At 42.7% G+C, this 18368-nt stretch overlaps 1 protein-coding gene across 3 annotated transcripts in view; it reads right to left on the reverse strand.

Annotated features, from left to right (window-relative positions):
- LOC121314262 (rho GTPase-activating protein 39-like) overlaps nucleotides 1–18368 on the reverse strand; it is a 102018-nt gene that overhangs the window by 79395 nt on the left and 4255 nt on the right. The gene's annotated exons all lie outside the window — the stretch shown is intronic.

The raw sequence follows: 18368 nt of genomic DNA on the forward strand, positions 1-18368 counted from the left end.
GGTGTACATCCACTGTTAACGGCTTGGCAAAATGCATGATTTAAAAGATAGGTTGACTAATGTCTTTATGGAAGTACTTGGTAAACTACAATCACTAAAATGGGAAGTTAACATTTTTAACACAGGCACCAGGTCCTCTGAGGAAATGAAACTTGCCATCTGTGTTCAAAACTCAAACAACTGAAAACATGCAATTTCAAGTAATGTAGGTGTGAGGATATACATAGGGCACCAGGTTAGTTGATAAATTCATGTTTAATGCACTGGGTCGCAAAATAAAATGCATACTCCCGGACCTTGCCAAATTCACCCCCAACTCATTCATTACTGTCTTTTCTATCTTCTTGTATTATATATTAGAGGGGTTGAGTGGGTCTTTTGTTTTATTAATTTGTTGCACCTAGTTAGCAATAAGGAGTCACTTCTTTAGTCCTACCCTGGGCCAGCAGCTGCAGCAGGAGTATCACCAGGGAAGCACAATAGAAGAACTGGTGTGTAAAGGAAATGTCTCCGAGTACCCCCACCTGACAGATGGAAGTCTACCCCACCCAGCAAAACCACAATAGCAGCATGAGCACAGCATGCCAGAAAATGGCTTTCCATAGGATTTGCATTCTGCCGGTGCAAACACAACAATCTCGGATCAATATAAACGTAATGAGTCTCATCACAGAAATGCCATTGTCTGTAAAGAGAAAAGTAGACAGAGCCGACAGGAGGGGGGAATCTACCAGTTCACTCACAGACCCAGTCTCGCTGGAGACAGCACCAGCCTGCTGAAAGAGGGAAATGATTTTACAAAGACCAGGCTGCCCACCCACAGTGGGATTAGCAGATAAAATACAGTTTCAGTTATAATCACAGCTTATTTTCTATACAGTAAAGACTCTTCTTTTTTGATGGAACATGTCTCGTCTTTCTTAAAAAGGCGGAGCTCAAGGATGATCCTGTATTACTAGCAGAATCCATGCTGCGGAAATCTGGAGCATGCCATGGAAAGGAAAAAAAATGGCAAAGGTTGTTATTTCTGTCTCCGTCGTAACTGTGATTTTGTATGAAATACTAACTCAGTTGCAACAGTTGCAGACCCATGTAGGTCATTTTCTAAAACCCATCTCACTTCACAAATTCAGCTTTCAGGAGCCTTTTCAGAAGCTCCCAAGTGCTTAAAAAATGTTTAAAAAAGGGCATTAGCTGGGGGTCCCCGGGTGGCTTATCCAGTTAAAGCGCTGCTGCTGGGAGCGCAGGATGAGTCATACAGTTTGGATGGCGGCAGTTCACGTCCAGCTGTGCAAAGAGGCCAAACTTTGCTGGGGACTTTGAAGGGGACGTCACGTTGGCTGTGACGCTCCCGGGGTAGGGATGGGAAACCGGCAGGGATCGCTTCTCTTCATCACGCAACAGTAAACCCTACTGACCAGACACTGAGCAGATTCAGAGTGGATAAAAAGCAGGGCTAATTTCTGTTCTCCGGGATCGGTAGCCCGCCCACCTCTGCTCTGGATTGCTCTGCATAAAAGCGATTCAGGCTTTAGGCTTATGAGATTGAAGGACGCTAACACGCCCTCAGAACATCTGTGCTATATGGGGACTCACTGCGATGAGGAGAAAAAAAATAATTGAACATTCCAATTTGTGGGAAAATAAATAAAAATAGTTATTGGTCATTCTAAAATTAAAATTTTAAAAAAGCATTAGAAAGCCTGGTAAATAACAATCTACACAGAAACAGAGCTTCACACACAAATAGGATATTAAACACGATAGTGTATGAAATGAAATATTCTGAAAATGTACAGGCTAGTACTCCTTTTATTATTATTCCTATGTCAATGGCCAGACAATTTCTAAAATCTGTCTGTATTCTCTAGTATTTTCCTCTGGGTGGAGTATTATTGCTTGATAGCGCGCATGCACCCACACACACACACACACACACACACACACACACACACACACACACACACACACACACACACACACACGTGAAAGTCAACAACAAACAAAACATTTGGGCACTTCATTTATTTTAAAAAACAATAATAACAGTTTAATATCTGTTTAAACACTACAAGAACTTGGCCTGTGTCCTCATAAGGTAGGTTTTGTCAGACTTTCCTTCCTTGTGGAGACTTTTTACCCAGCAAGCACTATAAAATTGCCCCCCCCACCACTACACTACACACCGTTTGTCTATGACCCCGTTCACACTTGCGGTTTAGGCTGGCCAGGGGCCGCCTTATCTCATGTGTGAACGCTCGAAAAATGAAAAGGCGGCCCTGGGCCGGGTGAAATTTAGACCAGCTTTTTGATGCGGCCTAAAGTATGCAATGCCGCCTCAGGGCCAGCCTATCTGCATGTGTGATCCCAACGCAGGCCCTGGTCTTAAATCGTCAATGCGGTGACGTAGCTCAAACCGCTCCCCTACTAGATCAAGCACAGTAGATCAAACAATGTCTGTTTTAAGAGGTAGCAACTGGAACAATGCAGAAATTAACCCTTAGCTGTCCATTTATTCAACGTTTGTCAGGCGCGTTGGGTCCAATTTATTTTCACACGCGCTGTTAATTTTACACGCGCTGTTTACATTTTTTTTTTCAGAGTATAACAGGTTTAAAAGGTATTGAATCTCAAAAGGACAGTCCTGCATCTCCAGCCAAGCCCTACCCCTTGTTTGCTGTATTTTTCACATACCTCTTTATAGACGTAGATACTGATAAATCCTCTCTCGATCGCTCGTTTTATCACCAAACTCCTCAATAATGCGATCCAAGTCATTATGTTATTACTATCACAACTCAAAAGCTCTGCAAATGTCCGTGATATTCTTTGAGCGACGGATGAAGAAGCAGCTATCTCCTTTATGTCCGTGTTATCTCTGTGGTGCAAGGGGCTATCAGATACTCCCTTCTGAGTGGCGTTCAGAGAAAAAAAACCTGCAAGTTTTTCCGAGAACTCTTGGAAATACTGAGCAGCAGGCCATAGATAAACCCACCACGGATCTTGGATTTTACGGGACCTACAGCGATCTCCAGCCCGGAAAATAGCAATGGGGAATGCACTGAATACACCGACACTTTTGACGATGATGGGTCAGTCATGAATGGTAAGTATTTCTTCATCGTACAGCTTTCACTAAAACAGTAAAACTTGCTTTATATATATATTACACATATATATACACATACATACACACACATACACGATTGTAAATCTCAATATTGCTAAATAATGCATACGACGTTGCATATTCAGTCACCATTAATATAATAATCTGTATTGTGAATAATGTAATGTACACGTCCTTATTTGCTGTATTTACGCATGATCCAACACGATCGCTTCTTTCCACAGTAACCGACTGCACTGTCAACACACGCCTTTATCGTATCTTATGCAATGATTACAGTACCAACAGTGTTGCAAAAAATAAGATTGCCATATTTATGTTTGAAAATTTCCCAGCTCAATCTCTTATGTTGACTTCCGGGAATGCAGTGTTTACGTCACTGTTTACATTCCCGACAAGCACTTCACCGCAATTTAGGCTTCCTTTTCAGCCACATACATGAACGCACTTCGGCCCCCTAAAACCCCAACCGTGAACGGAAATTTTGAGGCGGTCCAGAGACGGCCCAAGACCGGCTCAGTAAGTGTGAACGGGGTGTAAGACATTCTGTGCGGAGACACACGTCCTTGTTAAATTTAGCAAATAACAAGGCAGAATCAGCAAAGAACAATTGGGAGGATTAATTATTCGTTTACATTAAAAGGGGCGCTATTTAAATTACAATCAGGTGATACACAGCACTGAACCTGTGTAGAGCAACGGAGTCAGTCAACAGTACGTCTTTTTATCAGCGTTTCATATTTTATCTTGGTTATTGTAATTTCAGCAATACACTTAATGTGTGGAGTACTGTACATAGGATTAGTCTCACATGACATTGCTGGACTGTTACTAAACTGTTTCATATTTTTTATCGTTATTGTAAATGCCAGCAATAAGCTAAACAGGTCTTTTCAAAACCCCTTAATTTGTAGACTGAACTACAGTTTTAGTGGAAGACTGGAAATATGATTCTCACAACAGTGCTGGACATTTGTTTTCTGAACTTTTGTAATATAATTCTTAGGTTTTCCTGTTTATTTTAATGCCAGAAATGAACCAGTGACGTCTATAAACATTGTGACAGGTTTGAAGTGTTTTCGGGTGCTTTACTTACTATTACAGTCTGATTAAAAAAAAAAAAAAAAAACTCTTGGCTTTAATAAATAAAAAAATTAAGAATTCTGGTAATATTTATTAATTTACTTACTTTAACTATCTGCATTATATTTATGTTCAAATGCCATATTTAATTAATACGTTGATAAAAAGTGGGGAAAAAACGGAACGACCCATTTTTGAAAAACAGAATTTGCTATTCCCGTCCCAAAAATGGAAAATCAGTACCCTAAAGATGGTTGCAATTGAAGGCAGACAGACAGCAGTGTTTTATACAGTAGTATAAAGCAATTATATGCAGGCCACCGGTTAAGCATGCAGTCAATATCTATGACAACAACTGACAGGGCTGCATTTATGATAAAATCTCACAGACAGGCTTCATGAAGGTAAATATATGCTTCAGAAAAATTCTATATTTATATAATCAGAGGGTGATTCGGAATCAGAGTCACAATAAATGCCTTGTTTAAATTTAAAGCAAATTGTAAAATTCTAGAGACACTTGTGTTGGAATATTGTTTAAAAATGGTATAATGCAACAAAAATTATATATTAAAAAGGCTTCATGCATGGCTGAAGGTTTCTCCCTGATAATTTACCCTTTCTCAGTCAAAAAGGCAAGTTTCTCAGTATCTAAAACGCTTAGAGGGAACGTTTTAATAACAGAACCAGAAGAACTGTAGTCCTTAACAAAAAAAGAGTCACTGACAACAAAAGATGAATACATACCACACAATTCCACAAACGCAAGCCTGGGGTCTTGGAATTTGATTCCCCCCACCACCCACACATACACATACAAACACAAATACAAAAAAGCAACACAATAGTTCAGGCTTACACTAGTAACAAAAAGAGAGACTCCCTTTACAGAATACATGAACTACTCTTTGTTTAACAATTCCTGTAAGAAAGTAGGGATTACTGTATATCTATTTATTGTATTATGCAGTAGTGAAGTATTATTTTGTACAAATATTTTTATCAAATTTCTATCCCAATTTTTGGAATGTCCAATTACCAGTCAATCTAGCTCAACTAACTCGGGGAGATGAAGACGAGCACTTGCATCCTCCGAAACTAGTGTTTTCAGCTTTTTTTGCTCTGTAAGCCCACCGTGCAGCCATATACAGAACTTACTGCGTCAGAAGACCATGCAGTTCTGAACTGTGTACAGACAGGCCTGCAAGCACCCGGCCAGCCACAGGTTTGCTGGTGTCTGGTGACCCAAGGACTCCCCAGCCAACCTAACTCCTACCCCACACGGGCAGCGCTTGGCCAATTGTGCGCCACCCCCTGGGAACTTCCATCCACGGTCGACAGCAACATAGCTTGGATTCGAACTGCCGATCTCCAAACTATAGGGCACAACCAGCACTCCAGGCAGAGTGCTTTTACGGGCTGTGCCACTCGGGAGCCCCTGGATCACACTATTTTATTAAAAAAAAATTAAATAAATATATATATGTAGCCCAGTGGTAAAATGCTACTAACGTATATATAGAAATTCCGTATAGACTATATGTGGATGGCTTTAGGACCTGTTTTGCAGCAGAGTAGACTCGGAGGGAGAAGAGGTGTTCTCATGGCCAATGAGGCGTCGTGTGTTAAACTGATCTCCCGAGAGCCAATAGAAATCGTCCCTGCAAGAGTGGGAGGGAGTCTCAGGGAAAAGTTTAAAAAAAGAAAAGAGAGAGCAAGGTAGACTTCAGCGACACAGGTTTGCCGTGATCCAGAGACCGCAAACAATCGAGAGCTGCAACTGGGAGAAGCCTTTAGGAATTGTGAGTTTTTCCACCAAGTGTTTCTTTTCAATAAAGTTTGTGAAGGGGCCATTTTGTTTTCTTTTTTAGGCCACGACGTACCCGAGCCACGATTCAGGCCTGCAACAGTGTTTGTTTCTTCGTCTGTCTACCTGTGTGTTACACGTGGGGCTGGAGTGCACTCCACTAGCGTTATTTTGAATTGAATATATCAGAAGAGTACCTTTGAGTTAAACACAACTGAAGCATAGAGCTTTTAGTTACTGTTTAGTGACTTAAAATAAGTTACATTTTGGGGAAAGTATTTTGTTGTTGGCATTGTTTATATTGTATGTACAATTTACTCACCTGCAGTTCATTATATTAGTTCAACTTGAATCCCCTTTATAAACATTAGTTTTATATGAAACCAGTACTGTGTGTGAGTGTGATTGTATTAGTTGTATATTGCTCTTGCTTAATTTGTATTTGTTATATGGTTGAATATAAATTCCTGGGGACGCGTGCCAAGAATAGGGGAACCACGTGACCATCAGGTGGAGGCATCGCTAAATAAGAAAAGTAAGTGTGATAGTTTGTCTGGTAACAGTGTGCAAAAACAAAAGGACCATTGGTTCTGGGATAATAGATAAGAATCCAGGGCCCTTACTGTTAGGTGCAAGGCCTATTTGTGTAGGGGTAAGTGAGACAAGTGTTACATCTTTTTTGGAGGCATCGCTGGAATATATCCCCTGTACACCGTTACCGTAACACGTACTGCAAGTATTGTTAACAGTTGTCAAAATGTTTATGAATCGCCCTGACCAAGGCGCGCTGATTGCATGGTGCCACGGAGAAAGTTTAAATGTGAACAATGCCATTCTGGTTACTGGAGTGCCAGAGGGCACTGAGGTTAGTCAGGTGGAGGAGGTACTGGGCACCATTCGGGTGTTAGGCCGCGTGAGAGTGCGTGGACAAATGTTTAATACAGTACTAGATAGTCTTGTTGTACTTTGTGAGTGCCGCGAGATGATTGATGTAGGATGGGTCCCCACTGAAGTGCTACCATTGGAGGATGCTGCCCCTTGGAGCATAATTGTGGCAGGTAGAGCTACCACTGCTCCCATAGAAGTCGCAGAGGGGACTGTTACTGAGCCACTTATGTCTGAAAGTGTAAATTTGACTCAGCAGGATGCCCAGGCTGCCAATACTACTGAAGCCATACTCCAGGCTTTGGAGAAGGTGTTGCTGAAAGGGGCAAAACCGGATAACGGAAATAATCATTACCGCAGATTGCGGGTATTTTCAGGAACTGTACCCACTCCGGCAGGAGAGGAAGACTTTGATGGCTGGAGGGATCAAACACTGATGATGATTCGAGAATGTGACTGCACTGACCGTGAGAAGCGGAAGCGGATTGCAGAGAGTGTGAAGGGCCCTGCCTTGGACATTCTCCAAGCAGTGCAGGAGGCTAATCCAACTGCTGGCCCCTTGGACTATGTCAACGCCCTTGAAACCACATTTGGATGTCCTGATTCAGGTGAAGACCTGTTTTTCAAGTTTCGTGCCACTCAGCAACAGCCCACTGAGAAGCTGCTTGAATTCCTGAGACGCTTGGAGCCCATGCTGAAGCTGACAGTAAGGAAGGGAGGTATTGAACCAGCACAGATCAACCGTGCTCGCCTTGACCAAATCATTCGTGGTGCAGCTCGGTCAGAACTCATGCTTCTGTGCCTGAGGCTGTGGGAGCACAAGAACGAGCCCCCCTCATTTCTGACGCTGCTGAAGGAAATTCGTGAGGAAGAGGAGCAGGAAGCTACTCGGGAGACATTGAACGCTCGCAGTAACCTTGCGTATACCTCTGCAAACCCCAATGCAAGTCACCCTGAAATAAAACAACTGCAAGCCCAGATGAAGGAGCTACAGACCAAAATGGCAACCTTGCTGAAGCAAAAGCAAGAACAACCTATTGCTCCTGCGAAGGATGGAGAGAAAACCCTTGCTAAGCGCCTGTCAACGGCTCCTGAAGCCAAGAGTGAGACTGAAGAGCTTAAACAGGTTATTCTCCAGCTACAGAAGCAAGTTAGCTCGTTGGCTGTGAAAACTGAGGTCCCTGTAAGAAAGGAACCACATCAAAGGACTCCAGAGTCAGTTCGCAAGAGTTTTTTCCCTGAGAAGAAGTACTCCACAGACCGGGACACCTTCTTTTGTTATCGGTGTGGAGAGGACGGGCACATTGCTATGCATTGTGAGGCCCCGGAAGATCTTAAGAGAGTGAACCAGAAGCTACTTCGTTCGATGCGGAGGCACAGGGGAGACAGTGGATGCCCCCGAACATCACCTCCTACAAATGCTGAAGCGAAGGTTGCTGTGAAGAAGGCCATTTCACAGTTGGAGAACCTGCCTGACCTGCCGAGAGGACTGATTGGGCCAACTTCAGTTGTCTCTGTAAAGATCGAAGGTCACCCCTGTCGAGCACTTCTAGACAGTGGCTCACAGGTGACTATAGTGTTTCAGGGATGGTACCGGAAGTTTCTATCACACTTGCCTCTCCATCCTGTTGCTGGCCTAGCCTTATGGGGGCTTAGTGAGAGCAGCTACCCCTATGAGGGCTATGTTGTAGCTGAAATAGAACTCCCCAAAGAAGTGGTTGGAATCAAAGAGCCCATTTTCAGATTCCAGTGATTATAGGAACGAATGCCAACCTTTTCCAGCGACTTGCGAGTATGTGTGCCGAAGCTGTGGGCCCTGACTTCGTGAAAACGTTGCACATTCACCCCTTGTGCTCACAAGCTTACCAACGATGACAGAAGGTGGACCTCAAGCCTGAAGAACCCCTAGGACATGTGCACCTCGGACGGCAGGGCATTCTGACTGTCGAACCTAAAAGTGTCTCTGACACAGAATGTGAGATTAGTGGCTCTGTCCCACAGAATTCCGACATTCTTGTGCTTGAAACAACCCCTGACTTGAGTGTACCTGGAGGACTGCTTGTGCCCAGCGTGGTTCTGCCAGCTAAAGCGATAAGAGCGAACAAAGTTGTGATTCAGGTGTGCAATGAATCATCACGCCCTGTAGTACTACCTAGCCGGACTGTACTAGCTCACATATACAAAGTTGACAGTGTGATGGGAGTACAGAAGCCAATGAGGTCTGCTAAAGCCTTGGACCCAAAGTTATTTGATTTCGGTAAATCGCCAGTTCCCTGTTATTGGAAGAAGAGGCGTTGTGATAAGTTGGCTAAAAGGCCTAATGTTTTCTCCACTGAAGAATGGGATGTTGGCCTTGCCAATGGAGTGGAACACCGCATTAGTCTGAGTGACCCCAGACCATTCAGAGAATGGTCACGGAGGATAGCTCCAGCTGACACTGAAGATGCTGGCATCATTACGGAGTCCCGTAGCCCTTACGCTTCTCCAATAGTGGTCGCCAGGAAAAAGAATGGGACGGTAAGGATGTGTATTGACTACCGCACTCTGAATCGCCATACCATCCCAGATCAATACACTACCCCCAGAAATGATGACGCCCTGGACTGCTTGTCAGGTAGTAAGTGGTTCTCGGTCTTAGATCTACGCAGTGGGTACTATCAGATTGGCATGGCTAGTGAAGACAAAGAGAAAACAGATTTCATCTGTCCACTCGGATTTTATCAGTTCGAGCGCATGCCACAGGGAATCACTGGAGCGCCGGCAACTTTCCAGAGGCTTATGGAGAGTGTGGTGGGAGACATGAACCTGCTACAAGTGCTAGTGTACTTGGATGACCTCATAGTCTTCGGGAGAACTCTGGAGGAGCATGAGGTGAGACTACTGAAGGTGTTGGATCGTTTGGAAGAGCATGGACTGAAGCTGTCGCTAGATAAGTGCCAGTTTTGCCAGCCTAAAGTCAAGTATGTAGGCCACTTGTGTCGGAAGAAGGCATAGCCACAGACCCAGAAAAGGTCAGAGCAGTAGCTGAATGGGAGAAGCCCACTGATCTGAAGTCACTGAGGTCATTTCTTGGTTTCTGTGGATACTACCAGAGATTCGTCAAGAACTATTCTGCGGTAGTGAGGCCCTTGACTGAGCTAACCAAGGGTTACCCCCCAGCACAGTACAAACGCAAAGCTGCTGCAAATAATACTGGAAAGCAGTATTTTAAAGTGTCTGAGCCTTTTGGAGAGCACTGAGACCAGTCTTGTGATGAAGCCTTTTGCAGCATAATCAAATGTTTGACAGAAGCTCCTGTGTTGGCGTTTGCAGATAGTGAACGGCCGTACATCCTTCATACTGATTCCAGCCTGGATGAACTTGGAGCGGTATTGCACCAAGAGCATCCGGAAGGCATGCGTCCTGTAGCATTTGCCAGCCGGAAGTTGTCTGACGCCGAAAAGAGGTACCCAGCTCACCAGCTTGAATTTTTGGCACTCAAATGGGCAGTGGTAGACAAGTTCCACGAATACCTGTATGGTGCCAGGTTTGAAGTGAGGACGGACAATAATCCCCTCACCTATGTGTTAACCACGGCTAAGTTAAATGCCACGGGTCACAGGTGGTTAGCTGCCCTAGCTACCTATAACTTTAGTTTACAGTATCGTCCCGGGAAGAACAATATAGATGCAGATGCTCTGTCCCGCCGAAAGCATACCAACCTGAGTAGAGAGGATTGGATTGAGATGTCCCCTGCTCAAGTGAAAAAGCTGTGTGACAGCATTGGAGTAAAGGAGTCTGCAATTACCAAGTCGGTACGCCTGATGGATACATTAGGTAGTCCGCCGGAGGGAATACCTCAGGCCTACAGTTTCCCAACCACGCTTGGAGTTGGGTCATTGCCTCAATTAAGTCAGAAAGACTTAAAAAGAGCCCAGCTAGCAGACCCTGTGATCAGACAAGTCCACCAAGTGATTAAAGAGAACCGTCCTACCCAGTCAGTGAGCTCCCCATTACCTGATGTAACTCTGCTATTGAGAGAACGAGCTAGATTGGTCATTAGGGAAGGATTACTGTATAGAACTGTGCGAAGACCCCCTAATGGAGAAGTAAGTCAACTAGTGCTCCCATAAGAGTTCAAGTCCATGGTATTGACCTCATTGCACGATGATCTAGGTCACTTAGGAGTAGAACGGATGGTGCAACTGATTAAAGACCGATTCTACTGGCCTCGCCTAGCTGCTGATGTAGAACAGTACATCAAGACATGTGGTCGTTGTATTCAGCGTAAGACTTTGCCCAAAAAGGTAGCACTGTTGGGGCAACTAACAAGTTCTGGAACACTTGACCTGATATGCATCGATTTCTTGTCTCTGGAACCTGACTCGAAAGGGATAGCGAATGTGCTGGTCATCACAGATCACTACACCCGCTATGCTCAGGCTTTCCCTACGCGAGATCAAAAAGCTCTGACAGTAGCAAAGATTTTGTGGGAGAAATTCTTTGTGTACTATGGATTGCCCACCCGGATCCATTCGGATCAAGGGTGTGACTTTGAGAGTCGGCTCATCAAGGAAATGTTGGGTTTGTTAGGGATCCTGAAGACACGAACCAACCCATATCATCCTGAAGGAGATCTGCAGCCGGAGCGTTTCAATAGAAGGTTGATGGACATGCTTGGGACCTTGGACGTATCCAAGAAGAACCGGTGGAGCCAGCACATCAGTCAACTGGTCCACGCATACAATTGTACAAGGAGCGATGCCACTGGGTATTCACCCTATTTCCTAATGTTTGGGAGAGAGGCACGTTTGCCAGTGGATCTGTGTTTCAGCATCTCATCTGACAATGACACTCAAGAAGAGTACCAGCAATATGTATCGAGGATGAAGACCGAACTAAAAGAGGCATACAGGCTTGCGATGCAGAATGCACAGCAGAGCCATGAACTGAACAAAGAATGGTACGATAGGTTAGTCCGTGAACAGCACTTGGAAGTGGGAGACAGGGTCCTACTAAGGAATTTAGGGGTCCTGGGGAAGCATAAGCTGGCTGATAGATGGAAGCCTATTCCACATTTGATAGTTTCTCAGCTCCCAGACTTACCTGTTTACCGAGTTAAACCCGAAAGAGGCTGTGGTCCTTGGAAGACACTCCATCGGAACCACTTATTGCCCATTGGACATTTGGTGAGGATGCCTGGACCCTCAAAGGTGGCTCAGAAACCCACCGTGACTAAGAAAGGACGTAAAGGAGCCAGGGCCAGCCTTGATTGTGAGCCAGAAAGTTCATCAATGGAACCAGAAATTCCAAAGAAAGTTGCATCTTACTCATCTGATTCAGAAGACGAAGAGATGCTAAGATACTGGAATGACCCACCAGTGTGGCCGGGGCCTACACGAAGAGAGCACCCCAGATGATCATCATCACAACCGACAGTTGATGCACAGGAGGCTGATGAAGACTGTCTTGGAGAACCTAAAGATGACGAAAACCAGGATCCAGTAATGGGAATGCTCGAGACGGAGGAGGTTCATGAGGTCGACGGACCTGAGGATGAAGAAGTGGTAAAATCTGATGAGGAACGGGAAGGTAAACGATGTCTCCAAAGAGCCATTAAACCAGTAGTTCGGTTAACTTATGATGAACCAGGAGGTCCTACGGAGGAATCGCTATTGATTGTGCATCGTGGTACAGGTTTGAATGATTAGGCGTATCCTGTGTCGCGTGACACCTCCCCAAAATCTCCCACTATAAAGAGAGAATGTGAGTATTGTGTGAATGTGGTTGTACTTAAAAGTTAGTCTGTTGGGGACAACCAAACATTTTAAGTGGGGGAGGATGTAGCCCAGTGGTAAAATGCTACTAACGTATATATAGAAATTCCGTATAGACTATATGTGGATGGCTTTAGGACCTGTTTTGCAGCAGAGTAGACTCGGAGGGAGAAGAGGTGTTCTCATGGCCAATGAGGCGTCGTGTGTTAAACTGATCTCCCGAGAGCCAATAGAAATCGTCCCTGCAAGAGTGGGAGGGAGTCTCAGGGAAAAGTTTAAAAAAAAAAAAAAAAGAATATAAGGGAGTCTGAAAAAATAAAAACGGGAGCTAGAATAGAGCAGTATAGAGTAAGTGATTCAGCAGAGTAAAAGTGAGGATTTCTTAAGTCAGGAAATTCCTATAAACTTTAGTAGACAGTACTTTAGTTTAAACCAGTTTCAGAAGAGTATTCTGTTACTTCTGCTTTTATTTCTTTTGAGTTCACGTACCAAGCTCGTGTTTTATTTTAAGCAGCGTAGGTTTGTCATTACGAGTTACTTTCTTTAGGCATTGGTATATACAGTATTGTTAAAACAACATATTGTATTGCAAAATTTAAGTTCAAGCACCGTTAATATGTGCTTGAAATGAAAGTAAAGAGACAGTGACTAGATCGTAAAATAAACGAAGCAATTGACAAGCGGCTGGACAGTGTTTGGGAAGGACCACGTTTCCAGATAGAGAGAGAGAGGTAGACTTCAGCGACTGAGGTTTGCCGTGATCCAGAGACCGCAAACAATCGAGAGCTGCAACTGGGAGAAGCCTTTAGGAATTGTGAGTTTTTCCACCAAGTGTTTCTTTTAAAATAGCAAGCGTAACTGTGTGTTCTCAATAAAGTTTGTGAAGGGGCCATTTTGTTTTCTTTTTAGGCCACAACATACCCGAGCCACAATTCAGGCCTGCAACAGTGTTTGTTTCTTCGTCTGTCTACCTGTGTGTTACACGTGGGGCTGGAGTGCACTCCACTAGCGTTATTTTGAACTGAATATATCAGAAGAGTACCTTTGAGTTAAATACAACTGAAGCATAGAGTTTTTAGTTACTGTTTAGTGACTTAAAATAAGTTACATTTTGGGGAAAGTATTTTGTTGTTGGCATTGTTTATATTGTATGTACAATTTACTCACCTGCAGTTCATTATATTAGTTCAACTTGAATCCCCTTTATAAACATTAGTTTTATATGAAACCAGTACTGTGTGTGAGTGTGATTTTATTAGTTGTATATTGCTCTTGATTAATTTGTATTTGTTATATGGTTGAATATAAATTCCTGGGGACGCGTGCCAAGAATAGGGGAACCACGTGACCATCAGGTGGAGGCATCGCTAAATAAGAAAAGTAAGTGTGATAGTTTGTCTGGTAACAGTGTGCAAAAACAAAAGGACCATTGGTTCTGGGATAATAGATAAGAATCCAGGGCCCTTACTGTTAGGTGCAAGGCCTATTTGTGTAGGGGTAAGTGAGACAAGTGTTATATATATACAGCTCTGGAAAAAATTAAGAGACCAGAGCTGTATATACATAGCTAAAAAAGTGCTTTGGCCATACTGTAGCTTTATGTGTGTGTGGTGCATGTGTCTCAATTGCTATACTTTCTGATTTCATTTCATTACAGAATTTACAACATAGGTAATCTAGTGCAGTTAGAGCTCCTTGCCGGGGTCTGGGATTTTAAAAAAACCAAACTGACACAGAATACTGATATCATGTGATATGTATGCATATTGTTGCTTTTTCTTTTTTGTTGTATTCTCTGTGTTTTTCTCTGCAAATATTACGAAAACCTTACAAAACAGAATCTTCTTTATAACATTGCCCCTTCTGGTTTACACTCTTTTCAGCTTACAATTCCAATAAACTCACTGTTGTGACAAGCTGCTAATTTGTCTAATAAAATGGCAAGGAAAGAGGAAAGAATTCCCAGACACTGTGCAACACATGACTTGGAACTTTGTGAACCCCTCTAACTAATTCACTGACCATGGATTAGAAGAGCGATAACACACTACAGGGTGTTTAAATCCTGCCAAAAATATGCAGGCTAGACACTTTGACTTCTAGATTTTTATTTATTTATTTATTTGATTTATTTATATTTAGTAGTCACCAATTCGTTTTTTTGTTATTTTCTCCCCAATTTAGTAGCATCTGGCTATTTTGTTTAGTTCAGCTTACCGCTACCACCCCTGTGTGGACTCAGAAGCGTTAGCCGGCTGCTTTTTTACACGCTGCAGACTAACCACAGCGTCGGAGGACAATGCAGCCCTGGGCTGCTTACAGGCAAGCCCGCTGGCGCCCCTGCAGTCCACAGGGGTCGCTGGTGCACGATGAGTAGAGGACACCCTGGCTGGCCCAACCCTCCCCCCCCTCGGGCTGCGCTCAGTCAATTGTGCGCCGCCCCCTGGGAGCTCCTGTCCTCAGCAAGCAAAAGAATGGCCTGGACTCGAACCAACGACGTCCAGAATATAGAAGGCATCCTGCACTCCAAGCGAGTGCTTTTATTGGATGCACTACTCGGGAGCCGCAGCTTCCAGATTTTTAAACATCTTTGAACAGTGTGTTGTGAGGCTTTGCATTCTCATGAAATAAGCCAGTACACACACACACACGCAGATTCAGAAGGTCAGAGATTCATACGCTGTCAGTCAAGACTCGCATTGCAAAGTAGATTTTACAGTGAGATTCCAGCCCACAAGCTCAGATGTGTAATTATGCCTAAATGAAGGGGTGTGGTGCTCCCTGTTTGCACTGCAGTGACTCCCCCTGAGTTAGGCTGTGAAAGTCTTTTAAGTGCGATCAGCACTTGCAGGTGTAATCCCATTTGCCCAATGAAAGCCCTTTAGCTTGATCACGTAACATAAGCATGCCAAAAACGTTGTGTTTGGCAGGAGTCCAGAGGCTCTAATTAGAAACAGTCAGCGGACGGCTCATGACAACTAAAAGCGAACATGACATCTAAATGGGAAAAAAAAGTTAGAAAAACAAATTGTACAAATTACCAGACTCATGTTCCAAAAGATGTAGCCCAAGGAATACCAGTCACCCATGTACAAAAAAACTAAATTATTACTGTGATACTAGTCACAGGGAGGTGAACCAGTCATGGTTTCAAACATACCTTTTCACAGAAGGCAAGCCAGAGATCACTTAAGGTTTTTTTTTTTGCTTGTTTATTTGTTTTTCATTGTTTGCTATCTCTTTAAAATGTGCTGAAATATATTTTGGAAATAGTAACAGTGGATTCGAAAGAGGAACATTTTAGTAAAAAAAATAAACACATATTTTAAAAAGAAGGTTTGTCTCACTGATTTATTGAGTTTTAATGTCAGAATTGGTGCAATATTACTGTCAGTAGTCCCACGTGAAAGAACACTGTTAAAAAAAAAAACACATTAAATACAGTAGTGGCTGTATAATCCTACTAGTATTATTAATCACATTAGTACAATCTTGTGTAGCTAGAGCTGTGTTTGGTCAGGGCGGCATTAATATTAATATACGCTAATAGCACTGTCTACTGGCACAATTTTGCTTTACTGTTCTGTAGTGGAAAGAAAACCACGTCACAGTCAAAATAATGTAAAGGATTATGCAGTACATGAATATCTCTGCAAACCTATTCAGAATTTAGGAACTCTGTAATTACTTTTTTTCACTTGGGACTACGTTTGGCATTTATTAAATGGGAATCAGGGTTATAGTGCAATTTAAATATAATATTTATGTGTATTGTAAATGGTAGGGTTTGGCATTAAAATATCTACATGTTTTCAAATAAGTGGCTTAAGTTTTTCCAGTGTGGCTAAAAAATGTTAAGTTACTTCAGCCACAGTGGCTAACGAAATGAAAGTCTCAGAGGGACCCCTAGTTTGCACCATTTTTCGGGAGGGATTCTAATCATGACTAACCTTGTATAATAAATAAAATAATAAAGGTCTGAAATTCTTTGCAAGGGTCAACAACTGTAGAGAGAGAAAGAAAAAGAAGAGAGAGAGAATCTGTGTTAATGTCTATTTATAAACTCAGTCAAATGTTCAATTAAGAGTTCAGCAATTAGGTTTTAGAATGAGCTCAGTAGATCTGATTTTACTGCAATGCCGCTAGTGATGCACATGTGTATAGTGCTATATTAAAAAAACATCAGTTGTTGCAATTATAAATCATGGAGCCACTTTCAGCCAATCAAAATGGCAGATTTCAGAACATTCCAGAGCATATTATTTTGCCATAGGCGTCATAATGAGCACGGGAGATTATAATAAAGTTAATATACAGTCTACTGTGGTATAAGAGGGTCTTCTAACTTTTTGCCCAACCCAAATTGCTCAACAGAAGACAGACAGGGTCCACTGGACATATTAACTGATAGAAGAGACAGGGTCACTTGGATGTAATATCCCAGTGTTCCCTGGTAACCAGTTCCACAAACCAATGGGCCAACTTGAAGCCCTTGCATTAAAATAAATGGGCAGATCGCTTAAACCTGATCAGTACCAGATTGTGTTTGAGAGCAAATTTCTACACTAATACTGTTAAAAAGGATTCCAATACTTTCTCTGTGTCCTGGAGACCGCTGGCAACCTCTTCGAAATCTGGATCTGGATGTGAGAGTGGCAGGCCAGCTGTATTACGGGCAGGGCAGGGCAGGGTTCCACTGGATTGCCACACAATGTGACAACTGCCAGCTCTGCTCAGCCCTCTACTGCAAAAACCAGACAAACAAAGTAGAACAACTGCATCGTTTTATACAGAGAGAAAACAGGGTTTAACTTTATTTAAAAAATATTAGACAAAATGTAATAGATTCAATGACAAACTTCAAAGTTTATCTTCACATCTTCAAAGACATTGAAAAAGATCTATTTCATTTCTTTAAGTGTTTCTAAATTCAGCACCACTGAGTGTTTAATAGTTATGGATGATGCTTTATTTAAATGCAGCCAACAAGCAGACACAGAAAAGCATGTGAGAGAGAAAGAACTATCTACAGAGTAAGCTGAAATTCATGTGAGTTGAAACGTGGTTTAGGACAACCATCATGGGTGTGCTGCTACTCAAATCTACGAACAACTGCCTTTAGGAAGTATTTGTTGGTTGGTATTAAATAAATCAAAACACACCTATTTATTAATGTTTAATTTATTATTTCAAAACAAGAAAAGCTGCCATTCCCTCAACTTCACTACTGACTATCAATCAATGGAAATTCACTTCTACATTGAGGCACAAATTTATAAAGGGGAAAACCCGACCACAAAAAGCCATGTAATGTGCATGTTCAGTACAGTCACACTCATCGTCAAAATAACAACCTGTTTTATAAGACTAATTAGGTAAAGCAGGCGATTTCGCAATCAACCAATTTAAATACCCCTCACTGCAATTAGCGATGGAGAATTACACACCTCTCACAATAAACAGCAGGTTTGGGTAAACCCTGAGTGTGTAGGCTATACATTCCAAAAGAAAATGAACACACAAGACCTCAGCCTGGTACTAGCCATGGTGATAAGGATGCTCAGAAGCGAAAACTGAAATTTACCAATATGGAATTGGAGATTTTGGAACAAGCAGTACTTGTAACACATGAAGATGTGTTACAAGCTCGAAATACATCACCAGAACAAAGGAATAAAATATGGAATGCGCGGTGGCTTCTTAATAA

Source organism: Polyodon spathula, chromosome 4 (genome assembly GCF_017654505.1).
Source record: "Polyodon spathula isolate WHYD16114869_AA chromosome 4, ASM1765450v1, whole genome shotgun sequence".
NCBI classification, from domain to species: Eukaryota; Metazoa; Chordata; class Actinopteri; order Acipenseriformes; family Polyodontidae; genus Polyodon; species Polyodon spathula.